Genomic DNA, 18,658 nt, shown 5'->3' with positions numbered 1-18,658 from the left:
CAGTGTGGTAGTGTGTACGTCTGTATCATGTCCTCTAGCTGCATTATTGATTGGTTGTGTTGTCTTGAGGTTCAGGGTTAAAGACCTTCTGCCGCCCGCACTGTTTAATTATTCACCCTGCCCAACGTCTGTCCACCAACCCACACACACACACACAGCACAGACATAAGATACACAGCACACTCAACAAGATGCACACAGAAATCTTGATTGGGCAGTATCAAATATTGATGATTTCATGCTGAAATATAGAATGAATGTTAAGAAGTCACGGACCAATGCACATGTACAACACTTGGTATTAAGTTTTATGGTCAAACCTTACTGGTTATTTGGACACATAGTATGGTAATACCATGTTTTAAGGACATATGCCATGCAACTACTGTGGTACAGTACATGGATATGAGCAGTATCAAGTCTTAAAAATATTGAAACATCATATTGAAGTCAATTTAAAAACTCACAGACCAATAAATGTGGAAAAATAGTTTCTACTTCTGACATGTACCATGGCAATAACATTGTTTTCAGTGCATGGACATGTAGCATATGAATATGTTTTGTTTATGTACCTTGTTTAATATTATGCTTTTTGCATATTTCCTGTGATAATTCTATGTTTTTGGACATTTAGAGTGGTAATATAAAGTTTTTTGGACATGTGGCATGTTAAAACTGTTTATGGATAAATATGTTTTCTAAGATCTGTACCTTAGTAGTGCTATCTCTTTTGAATGTACCACAGAAATTCTTTTGGACATTTACAACAGCAATACCATGCTTTCTGGACATCCACCATGGCAAAACCACATGTTTTGGACAGGTACCATAGGTTTTTGACATGTACCATGGCTTTTGGACATTTACCATGACAATACTGTGCTATACCAATACCTAGTACCTTCAAAATATTGACAAACCCAGCAACTTGGTTGTTTAACTCAACCTTCTGAGAAGTAACCCAACCTTTGACTGCGGAGTCAAAACAGCCCAATTGCTGGGTTTGTCAATATTTCACCCAGCACTCAGTTGTATTTAACCCAGCAGTGCAACATTAAATAATCAAAGTAATACCTTGGTTTCTTTTGGATATACACCATGGTCATATCATAGCATAAGAAAATGCTAATTGTTCAGTGAACCTAGGTAGACCTATATGATATTACCATATGTTATCATCACTTTACCATACTGCCGCAGTAACCACAGCACTTCCAAACTGTAAGACTGTCTGACTCGGTGATGGCCACTTCATTTATCTACTTAAGCCTCATCTGGCGGCAACATTCAGGCTAGTTTCTTAACACGCTAAGCTGCCAAAGAGCAGCAGCTAAGCTCTCATTTAGCCTGGCCTTCTGATACTCCCAGTTCATTCAGCACTTAGCGCTAATGTTAGCCTCTGCGCTAATGCCACTAACTACAACAGCTGAATTGGTGGTTATTCAGAAATATACAGCAAGAGATAGAGAGTGGCTGCTGACCCTTGGTGTCTTTCCCTGTCTATCTTCCCTAACATCACGAGGAGGGTTATAGTCTCAATCTCGCTTTTCTCTTGTTCTGCTCCGAGCGATAAGCTGCACATACTGAAAGAAAAAGAAAGGAAGAGAGAGAGAGAGAGAGAGTAGGAAGGGAGGTTGGGATGAACTGGGGGATTGTTGTTTGGGGTTAGTGAAGACGTTTTTCCTCAAATGCGATTTCTCTACTGCTGACTGTAATCTCCCTGGGCAAATCCGTCTTTAGCCAAACGAAGGAAAAACAGAGGAGAAAAGGAAAAGCCATCTTTATCCAAATCCAATTGCTGCTGGAAGAATGAGAAAGAGTAAAGAGGGAGAAGAAGAGCTTGTAATTTGTCTGAGGGATTACAAGAAGAGCTGGCAGGCTTCTCTCTCTCTCTCTCTGTGTGTGTGTGTGTGTGTGTGTGTGTGGTACATTTGTGCTGGTATGCTAGTTCATGTTGTTGTTGCTCAAATGTTACATAAAGACGCTACTGAATGTATGTTTTGATTCACAGAGATTAAATGTGTGGGTGATTTTGAAAGTAAATCTGCTGAATTCTTCTAAGGTATGAGTTTAAACCAAGCAGGTTCATAGTACTCGAGGAAAGCTATCAGTTAGTGTTCCCATTGATCTCAATGGTGAATGAATGAATTAATATATATATACAGGTGCATCTCAGTAAATTAGAATGCCATGAAAAAGTTCATTTATTTCAGTAATTCAAATCAAATTGTGAAACTCCTGTATTAAATAAATTCAATGCACACAGAATGAAGTGGTTTAAGTCTTTGGTTCTTTTAATTGTGAGGATTTTGGCTCACATTTACCAAAAAACCCACCAATTCACTATCTCAACAAAGATTCAACTTTATAAGACCAATAAAAACATTATTATTATTTTTTTTTTTAATTGTTGGCCTTCCGGAAAGTATGTTCAAAAAGTTGGTCAGCAGAAGGAAGCATGGAGTGCTCAAAAAAATATTGGTAAACAGGTGCAGTGACTTTGGTTTTCAAAAAAAAACAAGAAAAAAAAAAAAAAAAAAACATAATGGACCAACACCAGCAGATAACATTGCCCCCAAATCATCACAGACTGTGGAAACTTAACACTGGACTTTAAGCAACTTGGGCTATGAGCTTCTCCACCCTTCCTCCAGACTCTAGGACCTAGGTTTGCAAATTAAATACACAACTTACTCTCATCTGAAAAGAGGACAGCAGTCCAGTTCTTCTTTTCCTTAGCCCATGTAAGATACCTCTGACATTGTCTGTGATCCAGGAGTGGCTTAACAAGAGGAATATTGAAAGTGAAAGTGAAGTGACATTCAGCCAAGTATGGTGACCCATACTCAGAATTTGTGCTCTGCATTTAACCTATCCGAAATGCGCACACACACAGAGCAGTGAACACACACATACACACTGTGAGCACACACCCGGAGCAGTGGGCAGCCATTTATGCTGCGGCACCCAGGGAGCAGTTGGGGGTTTGATGCCTTGCTCAAGGGCACCTAAGTCGTGGTATTGAAGGTGGAGAGAGAACTGTACATGCACTCCCCCCACCCACAATTCCGTCCGGCCCAAGACTAGAACCCACAACCCTTCGATTGGGAGTCCAACCCTCTAACCATTAGGCCACGACTTCCCCAAGTTGACAACTGTAGTCAAACTCCTTGACATGTCTGTATGCCTTGACCCCAGCCTCAGTCCATTTCTTGTGAAGTTCACTCAAATTCTTGAGTCAATTTTGTTTGACAGTCCTCATAAGGCTGCGGTTCTCTTGGTTGGTTGTGCATCTTTTTTTGTCTCCACACGTTTTCTTTCCACTCAACTTTCTTTTAACATGCTTGTATACAGCACTCTGTGAACTGTCAGCTTCTTTGGCAATGAATGTTTGTGGCTTACCCTCCTTGTGTAGGGTGTCAATGATTGTCTTCCCCATGATTGTGTAGCCTTGTGAACCAAACCGAGAGAACATTTTAAAGGCTCAGGAAAACTTTACAGGTATTTTGAGTTGATTAGCTGGTTGTCATGTCACTATACTCTAATTTGTTGAGATCGTGATTTTTCTTTTTTTTTTTTTATGTTTTTATGTGTGCCGAAATCATCACAATTAAAAGAACCAAAGACTTACACAACTTCAGTCTCTGTGCAATGTTTCACAATTTGAGTTGAATTACTGAAATAAATGAACTTTTCTACGACATTCTAATTTATTGAGATGCACCTGTATATATTAATTAACTAGGGGTATTCGTATTGAACTGTTAAGTGCGAGGCTTTCAGTTCGGTATGCATTACAAAACAAATAATTTGATTTGTTGGACTAATCCTATAACATTTGGAATATAAAACAGCTAAAGTTTGTGAAATAAGGTATAATGTTCTTAGTGCGACAGCGCTCAACAAGGCAGCCAAAACGACATAACGGCACAGCCCCAGATCCAGCTATCATTAGAATCTTGGATTTGTCTTTTGCACTAATTTGACACTTTAATAATGTGGGAAATTGCAGTTTAGGGTCAGCAATATCTTTATCTTATCGTATTTGCAAAACATTTTAAATAATTAAATTCAAGATACAATTCGATAAAAATTATTGCAAAGCAATAATAGTTTTACAAAACCATGCTAAAAACATTAATAAGAGCACTAGACACCGTTATCGTCTAAAAAGAAATGGTTAATAGTGAAATCTATCACAGTAATATGTATAGTTGCATGAATAATAATCAACTGATGAATTCTACATTTTCTAGATCATAGAAGTTCACAACCTCCTCTAAAGCCAAACAATCAAAACAGGTATTCATGATGAGGAATTTAATTAAATCAAAATCCGAGATCAGAAACAAATCAAACAGGATAAATATCAGTCACAAACAGAATGAAATCAAATTAAAGCATACCATATCACAAGCATGTGATTTGGAATTGAATTGAATCAGGACATCAGTACTGACACCCAGTCCTTTTCAAAAGTAACATTTTATGGATGACAGAAGTTCGTTGCATTACCTACAACCTAGAAGTCAGAACCGGAATTTAACTGATTTGAATCAAAATCCAAATTCAGAAGTGATTTGAATGGAGCTAAATAAAATAAAAAATTACAATCAAATATTTTTCTATAACAACAGAGATAGCATGTGCAAAGAAACAATGAAATCAGCGGGCGCCAATATATTCGGAGAGTTATTTGTTCTCTGAGGTAACCTGTACAATTCACAACAGCTAGTGACAATGTATTTACCCAGAGGTCATGGTCCCCGTTGACATTTCGTGTCCTGTTTGACCCTCTAACCCGGCCAAATTGTAGCATGCTACCAAGAGAGAGGTGACAGAGTGGAGACATACCATTGCTCATCCCTCTCTCTCTCTCTGCCCTGGACGTAACAGTCTATGACAGCCCCAATTAGGCAGTGTGGCAGCAGCCACTACCAGGCACATATCAACACAGACAGAGAGAGATAGTGGCGGGGGGAAGGGAGGTGCAACAAGGCTGGTGGCTAAAATTTATGTGCCATCCTTTGATTTAATGTGAGAGAGCACAGCACACACACACATACACACAGGACAGGGGTAAGAGAAAAGGACAGAGATCCAGATCTGTGTCATTGTGATGTGCCGTCAGCATCTGTATGTGTGTTTCTGAGTGACAGTGATCCAGTGGAGTCTGTCTCATGCTGCCTACAGCCGTCCACTCATACTGTACTTCATACCGTCACGGAGCATATGCTCAACACATATGACAGTTTACACTATGAATATACTCAATGCAAGTATTTTGGGGAGTAAATAAAGCAACATTTACAGTGCATTTTCATTAAATGGAAATAAGCAGCTTTGGCATTTTGCATGGGACAAAGATATGGGAAATTTTATATGCAGAAAAAACTCAAATCTGACAGGTGAATGTATAATTTTCTTTAAAGCAAAAAAATAAAAATAAAATAAAAATAAAACATCTTCAGGCCGTCCAAGATGTAGAAGAGTTTATTCATGATAACAGATGAAAGAGGAAATGTAACATTGCATCACTTGTTCAATAATGGATCCTCTGCAGTGAATGGGTGCCGTCAAAATGAGAGTTGAAATGGCTGACAAAAAAAATATTACAGTAACCTAAAAGTAATTCACACAACTCCAGCTGTCAAGCATTTTAACCGTTTTCAGACTGTTTGGACTGTTTTCACAATAAACCAGTGCATGATCTGTGCATATTTCTCTCCTGCTTCAGGAGAGGTGACTTTTTCATTGGAGAAAGCAATATCAAAGTTCAGAATGTCTTAATAACAAATTTGTTTATTACAAAAATGGAACTATTCGCTTGACACAATGTTAATTGATAAACTGGAGTGGTGTGGATTACTTTTGGATTATTGTGATGTTTTTATCAGATGTTTGGACTCTCATTCTGACGGCATCCATTTACCGCAGAGGATCCATTGGCGAGCAATTGATGTAATGCTCGCCCCCCCATTCAGAACAAACTGGCTCAAAAATCAGACAGGGGCCATTACAGCACCCCTTTTAAGTTCAGCAAAGGTTTGCATCATGTAATGAGTGTTGATCAGACATATTTCGGAATGAAGTCAAACTGGATATGTTTACATTTACATTTATATCCATACGTTTTCGCCTACAAAAATAGTACATTTAGGCTATTATTTTCAAAATACAAGGTATAAATCACATTTATAATCCTATTCCATACAATGCACCGAGCACATGATCAACACACAGAGATGGCTGAAAACAAACACACATGCATACAGAGGGAGATGGTGTCCCAGATTGAGGAGTGGAGTGCTACAGTAAGCTGATTACTGGCGGTCACCCTGCCCTGCCCTTCCACAATTAGGTCACCCCCACCCCCTTCATATTCCATATTTCCCCTGATCTCTCCATCTTTCTGGGCACTTCTCTTTGCTCCGCCCATCCCTCCTTAACTCCAGCACTCCCTCCATCTGTTTTCTCCTCTCACGTTTCTGGAACATAAATGTCCCAAAACACAATCCTGGGAAGCTAATATCAGCTAATGACAATTGGTAGAAAATACAGATAAAAAAAAAAAAAAAAAAATTCTCATTGTAAAAGTTAAAAATATAATTGCATTAATCTACTTGATTTAACTATAAAAAATGACTTTCACTGTGTTAAGTCAAACAGGGGTGCGTTTCCCTAACTTAGTTAGCAACTTTGTTGGTAGCAATACATTTTCCCATACAGGTTAGCAACTATATGCTTTTGGAAAAATGCACCTCTGATCGATAAATACTGGGGCAAGGTGTTGCAGCAGGCCAAATATATAGTAAATGGGCAAATATATAGTAAATTATTGAAAGCTAAAGCAGCTAAACAATTAAGAGGAAAATAATTTTTTTTCTTATTTTAATCTGTTCCCTTAAAACTTCCACAAAAAAAAAAAAAAAAAAAAAAAAAACGTGGAAAAAGTGTGACTTCCAGACTCAAGGAAATTAATATAATTATAATTTTCCCTCCTTTTTTTTGTGTGTGTGTTTTGTTAAGTTTTAAAATATTTGGTTGGCCAAAGAAATTGCTTTGTCCGAATAAAATTAAATAATTTATATAAATGCTTTAGAAAATATATGAGCTGAACATTTCTGCTTTTAAACCATTTGGTATGCCTTGCCTGATACAGCTTAAATGAAATTGGCACATTCCTTGAAATAATATTTTTGCTTTGAATAAAACCTGTTAATTTAGATGAACATTTACCACATAAAGCACATTTTTAGGTTAGCTGAAAAAACACTTTCTACAGTGTTAAAATAGTTGTGATCTCTCAGCTAAAGTGGAATTTTTCTCTTCCTCTCGTTCTCTATTTTCCTTTCATACAAGGTAGATTTTGTGAATTCTGATTGACATACATGCTCAATAATACAGATTATTTCCTTGTTATGTTCAAATGAAGAAAAAAATACCATAAAACAGCATCAAAAATGAATGAACAGGGAGGAAAAATCTGTGTTAAGGCAATGAAAAGTTAAAGAACATTTCAAGCAAACAGCAAGCAAAAGCCCCGCAGCAACAGTTTATATGATGATACCAGAGAATCCTGTTGAACTCTCTCTCTCTTCTCTGCGCTGTACAACACTCATAAACACGAACGTCCCCAAACGCCGATCCACAACAATACCCTTTAAGTGATTTTCGCTGTTTCAATCTCTTAGTTCACTCGTCTACCTTTAGCTGAAGGATAGAATAAATTGAATGAATAAGAGGGAGGGAAAGAATGAAAGAGCTCACATCAGCACTTAAAGACAGAATGCATTATTGATGACAAGACAAAGCGAAACATTTATTTATCATCCCGGACACAGTCCTGAGAGAGAGAGAGAGAGAGATAGCGCAAGAGAGAGAGGGATCAAAGAGCCGTGAGTCATATAGTTCAAAATCAAGTTCGACCCCCTGCCAGGCTTGCAGCTGATCTGTGGTAAAGAGAAGGTCATGGATAACCCCAAAGAGACCATACAGAGAGCTCTTACTGCAATCCCATAACACACTGTCCCCCCATGCCATGATGGATATTTAGTGAACAGCCCACAGTTGTAAAACAGAAACCGAACGAATGCCATCCCAGATGCAAATGTTTGATCAACACATTACAAAAGTTTTCTTTGTACAGATTTAAGATTTTACATTACCTTTGCAGTAACAAACCTCAGAATAATTGAATATGTTATTATTCAGGTAGCTAGCCAGGTAATCAAGTTAACCTAATTTAAATAACTTTAATGGCATAACTCTGGTTGAAAAAAAAAAAAGCTAAAGAACATCCCCTTTGTAAAATCATAACCCCCCTTACAGCCCCATTTAGATTAAGAATGTGTATTATGTAAAACCTACCATGCAAATGAAATGTTAAAATTAGCGGTGATAAAAAAAAAATAATAATAATAAAAAAAAAATTACTAAGTAGCGGTGATTTGCCAAGCAGTTGTCATTTTTCATGCAAAATGCTTTAAGCACATCTTTTGAAGTTATTTAAAAATAAAACAACTGAAAAAAACATGTCTTGAGAGTTCAAAAGCATTCACTGCGTGATGTGTCCTGTTAGAATACAGTTAGAATGGCGTTATTATTCAAGCAATCAAAAAAAATAAAAAAATAAATAATAATAATAATAATAAAACAATTTTTATATTAATCTTTTCTGAAAAATTCCAATGGACTGTGTTTATTGAACCTAAATTTAGGTTCAATAAACACTCACAAACACCTTACAGGCCAAGCCCACACTGACGCATTGCTACAGTGAACTTCTACCCCATCTATAAAGCACGTGGTTGCCATTATCACCATATTTGCCATATCTCGGCCAAATTTTGCAGCCAAAAAAGTCTATTAATAACGTAGTGATGCAGATTATGTTGTTCAGCATGACAATTTCTGATGCGATCTTATGATATGTATTTTACGTAAAATGCGGTTCAACAAAACGTAGATTTACTTACGTTTTTACAGACACTAAAACGTCCAATGCTGACGCATTTACAGCATCTAAACATACAATATTGATGTATTTTCAGCATTTAAACGTACATTACTGATGCATCGATGAAATCTAAAATATTAATTATTACGTATGAACAACTGTACACTTTGTGTATGTTTTATCTATGTTTTGTGCTTGTTAATGTTACTTACTAATCCCTACGCATAAACAATGAGACCAGGCTGCACTTAAACCAATGGCAAAATCTGCGTGGGAAAATCTGTCGCGTGAAATTTTCAATCATGTGGATTCCAATTGAAATGACTGTAATATGTCTGTGAAAATTCACATACAAAAAGGTAAATGTTACCATTTATGACACCATTATACTCCTACCACAGCCTCAAAACAGATCTTATACCAATCCATCAAACGCTCCACCAGAGCTTCCTCTAGCATATGTGATATCGAACAGGAAACAGTTAGAGATGAACTCACCTCAGAGACAAACACCGTACTGCAAGCAGTTTCTCTAGCGATTTGCTGTTTGGCTTCAGGAGCGGCTCAATACAATAAAAGTCTTTCAGACCTTAACAAGCTCCACTCTCAGTCACTGAACTATTGTGTGGCAACTGAGAGTGTGTGTTTGTTTCTTTGTATATTTGCTGAGTATTTTTTTAGTAAATTGTGGCCTTTGAGATATATGTATGGCGAGGTTGCTATTGTGTTTAAGGGAGGCTTGTAGGATGTGTGTGTGTGTGGCTGTAAGGCCCAAACCCAATTCTATTTTATACCCCTTCCCCTACCACTCCGCCTACCCCTTCCCCTTGTCCCTTGAGAGTGTCAAGGGGTAGGGGGAAAATATTCCCCTTAGGATTGGGACACCACTTCTATGTCGTCACACGTCATCATTCGTCGTCTAGCTCTTACAATATACACATATACTGGTGTGCTGGTGTGCATTAGAGCCTTTAATTATCGTTCTGTATTAATGCGCTGCTTACTGACACACACACATATCGGAAATCGCCAAGCTCACACATCCAGGACAAGATAAACTAGCCAATGCTGTCCCACGACTTTTATTAAATACAGTTTAATACATTATATTTTCCAGCGACGAGAGGACACAATCGCTGTTTTTAAGTAAACTCACTCTAAAAAGATAAAAGCACAGATACGAATACACGCAACTTCCATTTCTCTTTCTCTCTCTCTTTCTCTCTCGAATAGCCAATATTTGCGAAAATTGTTTTGCGATTTCAAATTATTGGGGGGATTAGCCCCTATCAATGTCTACGGCAGTTATTGACCTGATCAGACAAATGCTGTGGCACTATCATGCAGTCTGTAATGATATGACGTTAGCAAATATTAGCGATTTTTTGCTAACATGTCTTTGAGTAACATGACCGTTAATATGAACTCACAATTGAATGTAACATACAACAAGTTATTATTTTTCGTTAAAATCTTTATCCATGTCAAAAAGGCTTACATTTATGTGTCTTTTTGTTTGGTATGGCAGCCATGTTGTTGACATAATTCATACCCCTTCGTTTGAAGTGTGGTCCCGAAAAATCTTCGTTTGAAGGGCTATCTGGCCCTTCCCTTTATCCCTACCCCTCCAACCAAAAGAGAATCGAGACACCCCTACCCCTTCACGTGAACGCACAAAATGGAGGGGTAGGGGAAAGGCTAAGGGGTAGAATTGGGATTGGGCCTAAGTGTGTATGTGCATGTGTGTGTGTGATGAATGGTGCGTTACAGGGATAAGTACTCAATAACAGCTGACACCGTCTTGCCCTCTGCCCTACCCACACAAAAACCCCTGATTATATTATTGTTTGACTGCTGCCCCTCGCTCTGGCTCACACACACTGCCTCACAAACTCCCCTTGAGCCCCCACAGCAAACATAATTACCACTATTGTGCACCAGACACACACAAACTGACAGGCACACAAAGACGCACGCACCCTGAGATGCTCATATGCATGCACACACCACTTGGGGCTTTGACAAAGACATGGCCTCTGAGTATCAGACGTAAGAGACGGCATGACCTCCAAAATATGGATGCATGCACAAATACAGATTCAGTTCATAATTGCCTCTAACAATGTTTTAGTACTTCAGAGTTTAGTAATAAAAACAATATAACAAAGTGTACCCTTTTTTCTTGGTTATGTGAATGTTAGGGGAACAATCTCTCTTATAACTTTATCGGAACAACAACAACAAAAAATGTATAACTCAAATATTTCAGAAATATAGAGCTCCATGAGCAATGTATAATGTATAATTTTTTACGTTTAGAAATTTTTTTTTAAAGACCAGATAACATCTAAAAAAAAAAAAAAAATATATATATATATATATATATATATATATATATATATATATATATATATATATATGTATATATTTCTAAAAATGTTGATCAATTATGGGAAAGTAGTAACATTTAAAAAATAAGTTAGATGAACGTCCAGCTAAAATTCTTCAGAAATAAAATGTTTCTTGATGAAGGTTTTTGTGCTAATAACTCTAAACAATAACTAATTGTGCAGATAACATAAAAACGTTACTGTATATTAACATTACTAGAAGAATCTTAGGCTACTGTAAATCCAGATGAAGCCAGAGCTTTCCCAATCCAATCTTTTTTTCCCCTCTTCTCAAGAAATATCTGCGTACACACGAAACCATGAAACTGACACAATAAAATAAAGAATAAAAAGACGTTCAATATTTGTTCATGTTTTTGTTGCTGTTAAGTGGCATAGCGGTGTCTAACTAGGGTCAAGACATCATCATTTTACAAAATATACGAATTGGCTTCAAAAAATAGTGGTCTCAGTCTCCCTGAATGCTGAATCCGTCTGGACGAAAAGCCAATCTGATAAATTGTGTGTATAAACTCATCTCCATGTGGACGGGGCCTTTGTTCATAACTTTTCATAACCTTTCTGCTCTTGAGTGCACTACAAAGCACAGGACTGTTTCAACTGGTTTACTTAACTCAAGTCCAGCAGCTAAAAGTGTATCATGGTCACATCTCAAAGTAATTTTGGACCTGACCCATGTGGGGTCATTGTAAATGCTGATTCGTCAGATCTTTGCAGAATCACAAATGTCGCTTAAAACTAGCACACCCCTTTTTAGAGTACTGTGACCTCTTTCAGACACCGGGGGGAGGGAGGCACCACTGAATGTACTGTCCCTTAACAGTTAATCTTTAATGGGCAGCTTCTGTTCGCATACCCAGACCAAAACTAGCTGTGAAATGGCTGTGGCGGCATGAGTGAAGAGGCCATACGAGGAGAGACGGAACGAAAGAAGGGTTGGGGGAGAAGGAAGGTTAAGTGGAAGAATGGAACAATTCTCTGTCGTGGCTGTGTTTACATGACCGCAAGCGCGTTCAGACAAATGTAGCCATTAATGTGGTCTATCTCTCCACTCACTCTCTGTTTCTGTTGTTTTCTTTAAAACCACACACCCCCCTCCAACCCAACCTGTCCTTGACAGATTGTCTATGCTCACCACACTCTCAGAGATGCCCCTAAAACTACAACCTGCTGAAACCACTCTGGTACTTTCTTTCACTTATTCTCTCTTCCCCTCATCCCATTCTTTCTCCTGTAAAAAAAAAAAAAGGACTTTTGAAGTCAGGGACAAATTTGATGATCCCTTATATGTGCTGTATTTTGCAAACCATAAGTAAGTTATTTTCAGTGAATGTGTGAGACTTCTAATTCATTTCCTGCTATAGATTAAATAACAAGAATAACTAAATGTTATAAGCTGTAAAATTATTTGTTACAAACCAGCGTGCTTACAATTGAAAAGCTAAAAATAACGTTACACTGGAAGCCTTGCACATTCATGTTACATACAGTATGCCCATGCCTACTCTTACGTTCATGTGCTCTGAAGCAAGCAATTTTTTGAGCGTTAGTGTACTGTACATTTTCTTTCCATCTGCACTTACTTTTAATGTTTGTCTGTTTGTCTGTCTTTTGTTCAGCTGTTCACAGTTCCAGACTTTTGTTTCAAAGTTGAGAATAAACAGATTAGATAGAACAACAACAAACTACAGGAGACAGCAACAACAATAGGTACCCACGTTGACGAGAGCTTTTGTGAGGGGGTTACACATAAATGTACAGAACACATAACACTAGTTTAAACAAGTACAAAGATATTGTAAAATTTCTGGAGAGAAATAGGGCAGACACTGAAAAAGGATTACACTTTGTGTTCGTACACACTATCAAATAGAGTATATTTTGAAAGAATATCCGTTTGGCTGTATACACACGCCAAGCATTCATGTGAAAAACTGAATCATACTTTGGTCTTCAGTGTTAGTGAGGTTAAGGAGGGGAAACGAGAATGTTAGTGTGTAAGTGTGTCTCAGGATTGAGGTGAGTGTCCCATGTGTGTATAAAATTGTTTAACAGGCTGAGAACACACAGGCGTACCCCAGGGGTCTGCTCTGGGCCCATTCTGATTCCAGAGAAGCAGAACAAAGAAAAGGAGATCGATCAGGCTTTCTGCCTGATACTGACACTCTATTATGCACACACGTTTACCTAAAAGAGGACAAAACTAATATTTATATTATTGTTATGTAAAGCTAATTATATAGCAACTAATTTAAAGAGTCCTACATTATAGACAGAACATGCAGAACATTCTCCTTATACAGTAGCAAATAATAAGACAGATTTTAAACTAAAATCTGGTTGACTAGTTGTCAGATGTATGCACCATCTAACTAAGGTTCTGACTAGCAAGAACAAAAATAAGTGATATCCGATGAAATTGCAAGAGAGCAAGAAAGCCCAAGAAACTTTTCTGTTTCACAAAATAAATCTAAGTAAAATTTTCAGACAGTCAAACATAATAGTGACTACCCCTAAAGATATCTATATCAGTGACAAAATGGAGAAGGCTCATGTTTGCTAGGTGTGTGTAAGTGTGTGTTTGTGCATATGGTAAAGATGGACAGAGTGAGAGAGAACATCACATTTGCGATAGCCATGTGGCTTTAGCCATCTGTTGACATGGTCTAAATTAATTAGCTGAACTCATTAAATTTTTTTAAGGGCCCTCTAGCTTTAATGAAACACTCTGCAGACACACGCTGAGATCTACCACTTTGCTTCACGCACACACACACACACACACACACACACACACACACACATATATATATATATATATATATATATATATAGCAATCAATCTATTCAGGATTCATAGGTTTTCGATTCGATTCAAGCAGATTCAATTCAATTTGACTCACAATTAAATTCGATTTGATTAACAATTTGATTCTGAATTATTTAAGTGCATTCACAGGATTATTTAAATGCTTCCCCTAAATTATTTAAAGTTGGGGACAAATTACATAGCAGCCTTTATGGTTACAGAACCATAGGTTACAGAAGAAAATAACACATTTGTGCATTGGTAAATACTAGTTTAATGATGCCATGGCATTGCCACAACCCTGGATTCATTATGTTGTGTTGTGTTGTGGGTGCTGTTGTCCTGTGGATTGCCTCTGACTGTAGACATCGCGGACGACACCAGCCCCACTCTGGACCCATAGCCCAGCCCATCATCTTCCCACTGCATGGACCCGAAGCCTGATCCTACCACTGATGGAGAGCCAGAACCCGATGTGAGCAACGAGCCATTGAAATGGATGGTGACAGACCTCAGGATCGCTGTGGAGCCAGAGGCCACAACATCAGATCAGGTGCGAGAGCCAGCAACAGAGCTCGCCATGGTAGAGAGTGTTATGGACAGAGAAAGTGCGGAGGGAAGCTCCGCCCACTGCACCATAGCTGAGGGTGAGCAGCACTCTTGGGACAGTAATGAGGATCTAATTAATCTGGATATATATGCAGACATGCCCCCTCTTCTCCTGTCTTCATATGAACTCTCTGTCAGCTCTTAATGATCTGTCTGCCTAGAACTTGATGTCTGTCTGGATTTCCCACCCACCCTTCCTCTCCTGCATTCTCCTTTCATTGCTGGTTCTCCATCGCCATCGCTGTCACCTGTCAGCCACTTTGCTCACCCTCAGCCCAACATCCTTGTGCTGGATTTGCCATTGGTCTGCCACTCTCCATCGGCGTCATGACTGAAGGATCCCTTGTCTCTGCCTCCAGCCTCTGACTCCCAGACTCCACCTCAGGGCTTCGACTCAGTGGCTCCACCATGGCTCCTAGCTCCCTCCTCTCCACCGTGGCCCGTCAGTCCACCAGTCCCACTGGGCTCCCTCGTCCCATCCGCCACCTCGGGACTCCACTCTTCTGGCTTCACCTCGTCCCTCTGGCTCTGTCAGGCTCCTCCTGCCCCTCGGCTACACCTCAGTACTCGGTTGCTCCGGCTCTACCGCGGCCTTCTGGATCCCTGCCTCAGCCTCGGTCACTGGCGCCATCTGCTCCGCCTTGGCCCTCTGAATGGCTCATCGGCTCTCCGTCTCTGCCTCTGGCTCCTCCTCCACCTGCTCCGCCACCGTCGGTCATCCCCCTGGAGTCATTGGCCCTTCCTCCACCATGGCTCCTCCCTCTGTCGGCTCCACTGTTGGCCGCCATAATGGCTTTGGCCTGGGTCCCGCCTGGCTCGTCCAACTCAGGGTATCTCTTCCCTCCTCTCTCCTCTCTGGCTCCTCCCTCGGTGGCCTCGGGGGATTGGGGTGGTGTGGTGTGGGGATGTAATATCACGCCCTTGGACTCATTATATTGTAATATAATACAATTCAAGTACAAAATTAAGACAAACACATTTAAACTTGTGTAAAAAGAAACAATGGGAAACCTGGCTATTAGTGCAAATCTTTGTAACTGTATATTAGGCCTAAAATAACTGCACAATAAACAGAACACTATCCAACTCTTATGGTGCGTTCACACCAGATGCGGATAGAGCGTCTGACTCGAGTGATTTCAATGTTAAGTCAATGTAAAGACGTGAATAGACAACCTCCGGAAATCGGTGAAACACATTTAAAAAAAAAAAAAAACGCATATTTGAGTTTAAAACAACTACATTATTAGGGGTGCTCCGATCACGATTGGCCGATCGTTAATGCGCATCTCGTCAGTAAAGCCGGTTCTCTAATCAGCGGTTAATTCCATCAGGTGCGTGATTTCATATAGAGCAGCTGATACTACACAGAGCCGTTGTTAAGTGAGAAGATGCGCCAAAAAATGCTGAAAATGAAGTGGATTTGCGCATCTTCTCACGCACCTGATGGAATTAACAGCTGATTAGAGAACCGGCTTTACTGACGAGATGCGCATAACGATCGGCTGATCGTGATCGGAGCACCCCTATACATTATCGCATGAAATACTCCTAAACCTACATTTCATGGCACGATAACAGTAATATTTAGGAAATAATCTGAATAAAAATGGTGGTTGAAAATGCTGTGTGAACTCAGCTGGCAGAAGTCCCCCACCCCATGACGCGAATTCACGTCTGGTTTGAAGTTAATTTCACGAGCGAATGAAGCATATGAACTCAAAATGTACAAGTGTCCAACTCACGCGAATATCGCAAGTTATTCGTGCAAGTCGCATCTGGTTTGAACACAGCATTAAATATTCAGTACAGTAACATGTTAGTATGTGTTGATGTGAGGTGGATCATAAGAGTTGAGTTGCTTGAGGCAGACATGGATAAATTCTTTTTTCCTGGGCATACCGTTTATGTTACAGAAACATTCCCGCCTTTTATTTCCAGTACTTCCAGTTCGAGATCGCCATTATCGCTGATGCCGTCTTGTGTTTAGTGGTTGTCAGAGCATGCAGTGAGACAGTGTAAGCAGGGCACCGCCCACCCAGCCAATCATCATCGAATTTGCAACGGTGTCAGGCAGCTGATGTGTAGCCACTAGCCAAAGCATGACACCTCGCGCTTTATTCAACCAAATTGTAGTAACGCAACATTTTACATTCTCAGTTAAGATAGCGGCATTACAACGATAGGAAAAGTAATTAATTAGATTACTCCGTTACTAAAAATTAAACTCCATTAGTAATGCTGTTATACTTTAAATGCCCAACACTGATCATTTGCTATCAAATTTTTTCCTAATTGCAATTTTTTACAATTTTATTAATTCTTAGTGTTTTAAATCTGTCTGAAATTGGTGATTCACAATTAAAAAAAATCCATGTTTCAAGATTGATGCATTGCATCGTCCGGATTTATAATCAATGCATCGAGAAAAACGATTGAGTTGTTACACAGCTAATATAATATTGCTAGAGAAAGCAATTGTATTGATAGAGGACTTTTGTTTTAGCTAATAGCATCTGTTAAGTTAAAACCATCTTGATGATGGATTTATTTCTTACGAACACATTTTCGCTTCATATAACAATTCCTCAGCTTGTTAGACTCCTATACTGATGTAGATCATTTAGTCAGCAAATTACATAATGCTTCGTTTTTCAAAATATTTTCTGATGAACAAACAAACTCATCAACATCTTGGATGCAGTGTTAATTTCGTTGACTAAATATTTTCGTCATTATTTTCGTCACGAATATATTTTTGCTGACGAAAACGAAACGAAAACTAAAATAGAAGGCACTGATGGAGACTAAAACTATGACTAAATTGATTGACATTATCGTCAACGAATAAAGGACGAGACGAAAATAGACTGTGACGAAAATCAAATCAGCAGATGGGAGAGATGCGAGGAATGAGCAAAAGAACCGGTAAAACAGAACAGACTGCATGAGAGAACCAATCAGAGCCTGACTTATTGAGACGTGAAGCGAAGGTTTTCAGTTTTTATGAGCTCCCGGTAAGTCGGCATTCGAAGAGGTGATAGGGACTTTAAGCAACAGCCTCTGGTGGAACGGCAACGCCATTCTGGCGTTGTATTGCGCCTGCGCGAATTTAACTGCTACTTTGTGACGTTCTAATTTAACGGTCTACTACGGGAGAACAGCTGATTTGCCAGAGTCGCTACAACGTGAGAGGTTAGGTAAATAAATGTTATGTTTTTAGACTTATTTACATCATACAATATTAAAAACTCCTCTTCTGACAAAAGATTGTCATTTAACGCCAAAAGCAATCCTTCTCTTGCTTTTATAAATTATATATTTTTTTGGATCTCAATAAATGAATTAATGCTGCGTTGCGCTGTTCTGTTTTACCGTTGCTTAGTGACTTTTACGTTCTTGGCTACAGCGGTGTGACGGCAAACTTCCGGTCGCTGTAGCCGTTCCATTCGCAGCTGTTGCTTAAAGTCCCTACTGTCTAAAAGAGCGACAAAATGTCCACAGCTCACTTCACGTTTGACGACGAACAAAACAAAGTGTAAAGCACGCAGAGCGCTCATTCGTGGCAAGAACACAACCAATTTGAAAAGAAATTTACAGACGAGCCACCCGGACATTTTCTCAAATTGTCACGGTTTTACGCTGCCTGAAGGAATACGGAGTCGAGGGTAAACGGAATAAGGTTTTTAATATATCCAACACAGGGGATATCCAACATGGAGCACAGAGGTAGACACACGTAAGTAGCAAGTGGTCACAAGTGAGGACAAGTGAGCACAAGTGAGAAGACCCGACAAAACAGAACTGCAGGGACACGGCTTATGAACAACAGATAATTGGGGAAACACAGGTGGATGGAATCATTAA

At 39.1% G+C, this 18,658-nt stretch overlaps 1 protein-coding gene across 8 annotated transcripts in view; it reads right to left on the bottom strand.

Annotated features, from left to right (window-relative positions):
- Positions 1-18,658, bottom strand: part of dscaml1 (Down syndrome cell adhesion molecule like 1) — a 128,736-nt gene that overhangs the window by 64,667 nt on the left and 45,411 nt on the right. The gene's annotated exons all lie outside the window — the stretch shown is intronic.

The sequence above is a fragment of the Carassius auratus genome, chromosome 15 (assembly GCF_003368295.1).
Source record: "Carassius auratus strain Wakin chromosome 15, ASM336829v1, whole genome shotgun sequence".
Taxonomy (NCBI): domain Eukaryota; kingdom Metazoa; phylum Chordata; class Actinopteri; order Cypriniformes; family Cyprinidae; genus Carassius; species Carassius auratus.
The sequence above is the reverse complement of the archived record's forward strand: the minus strand, read 5'-3'. Positions and strand labels throughout refer to the sequence as shown.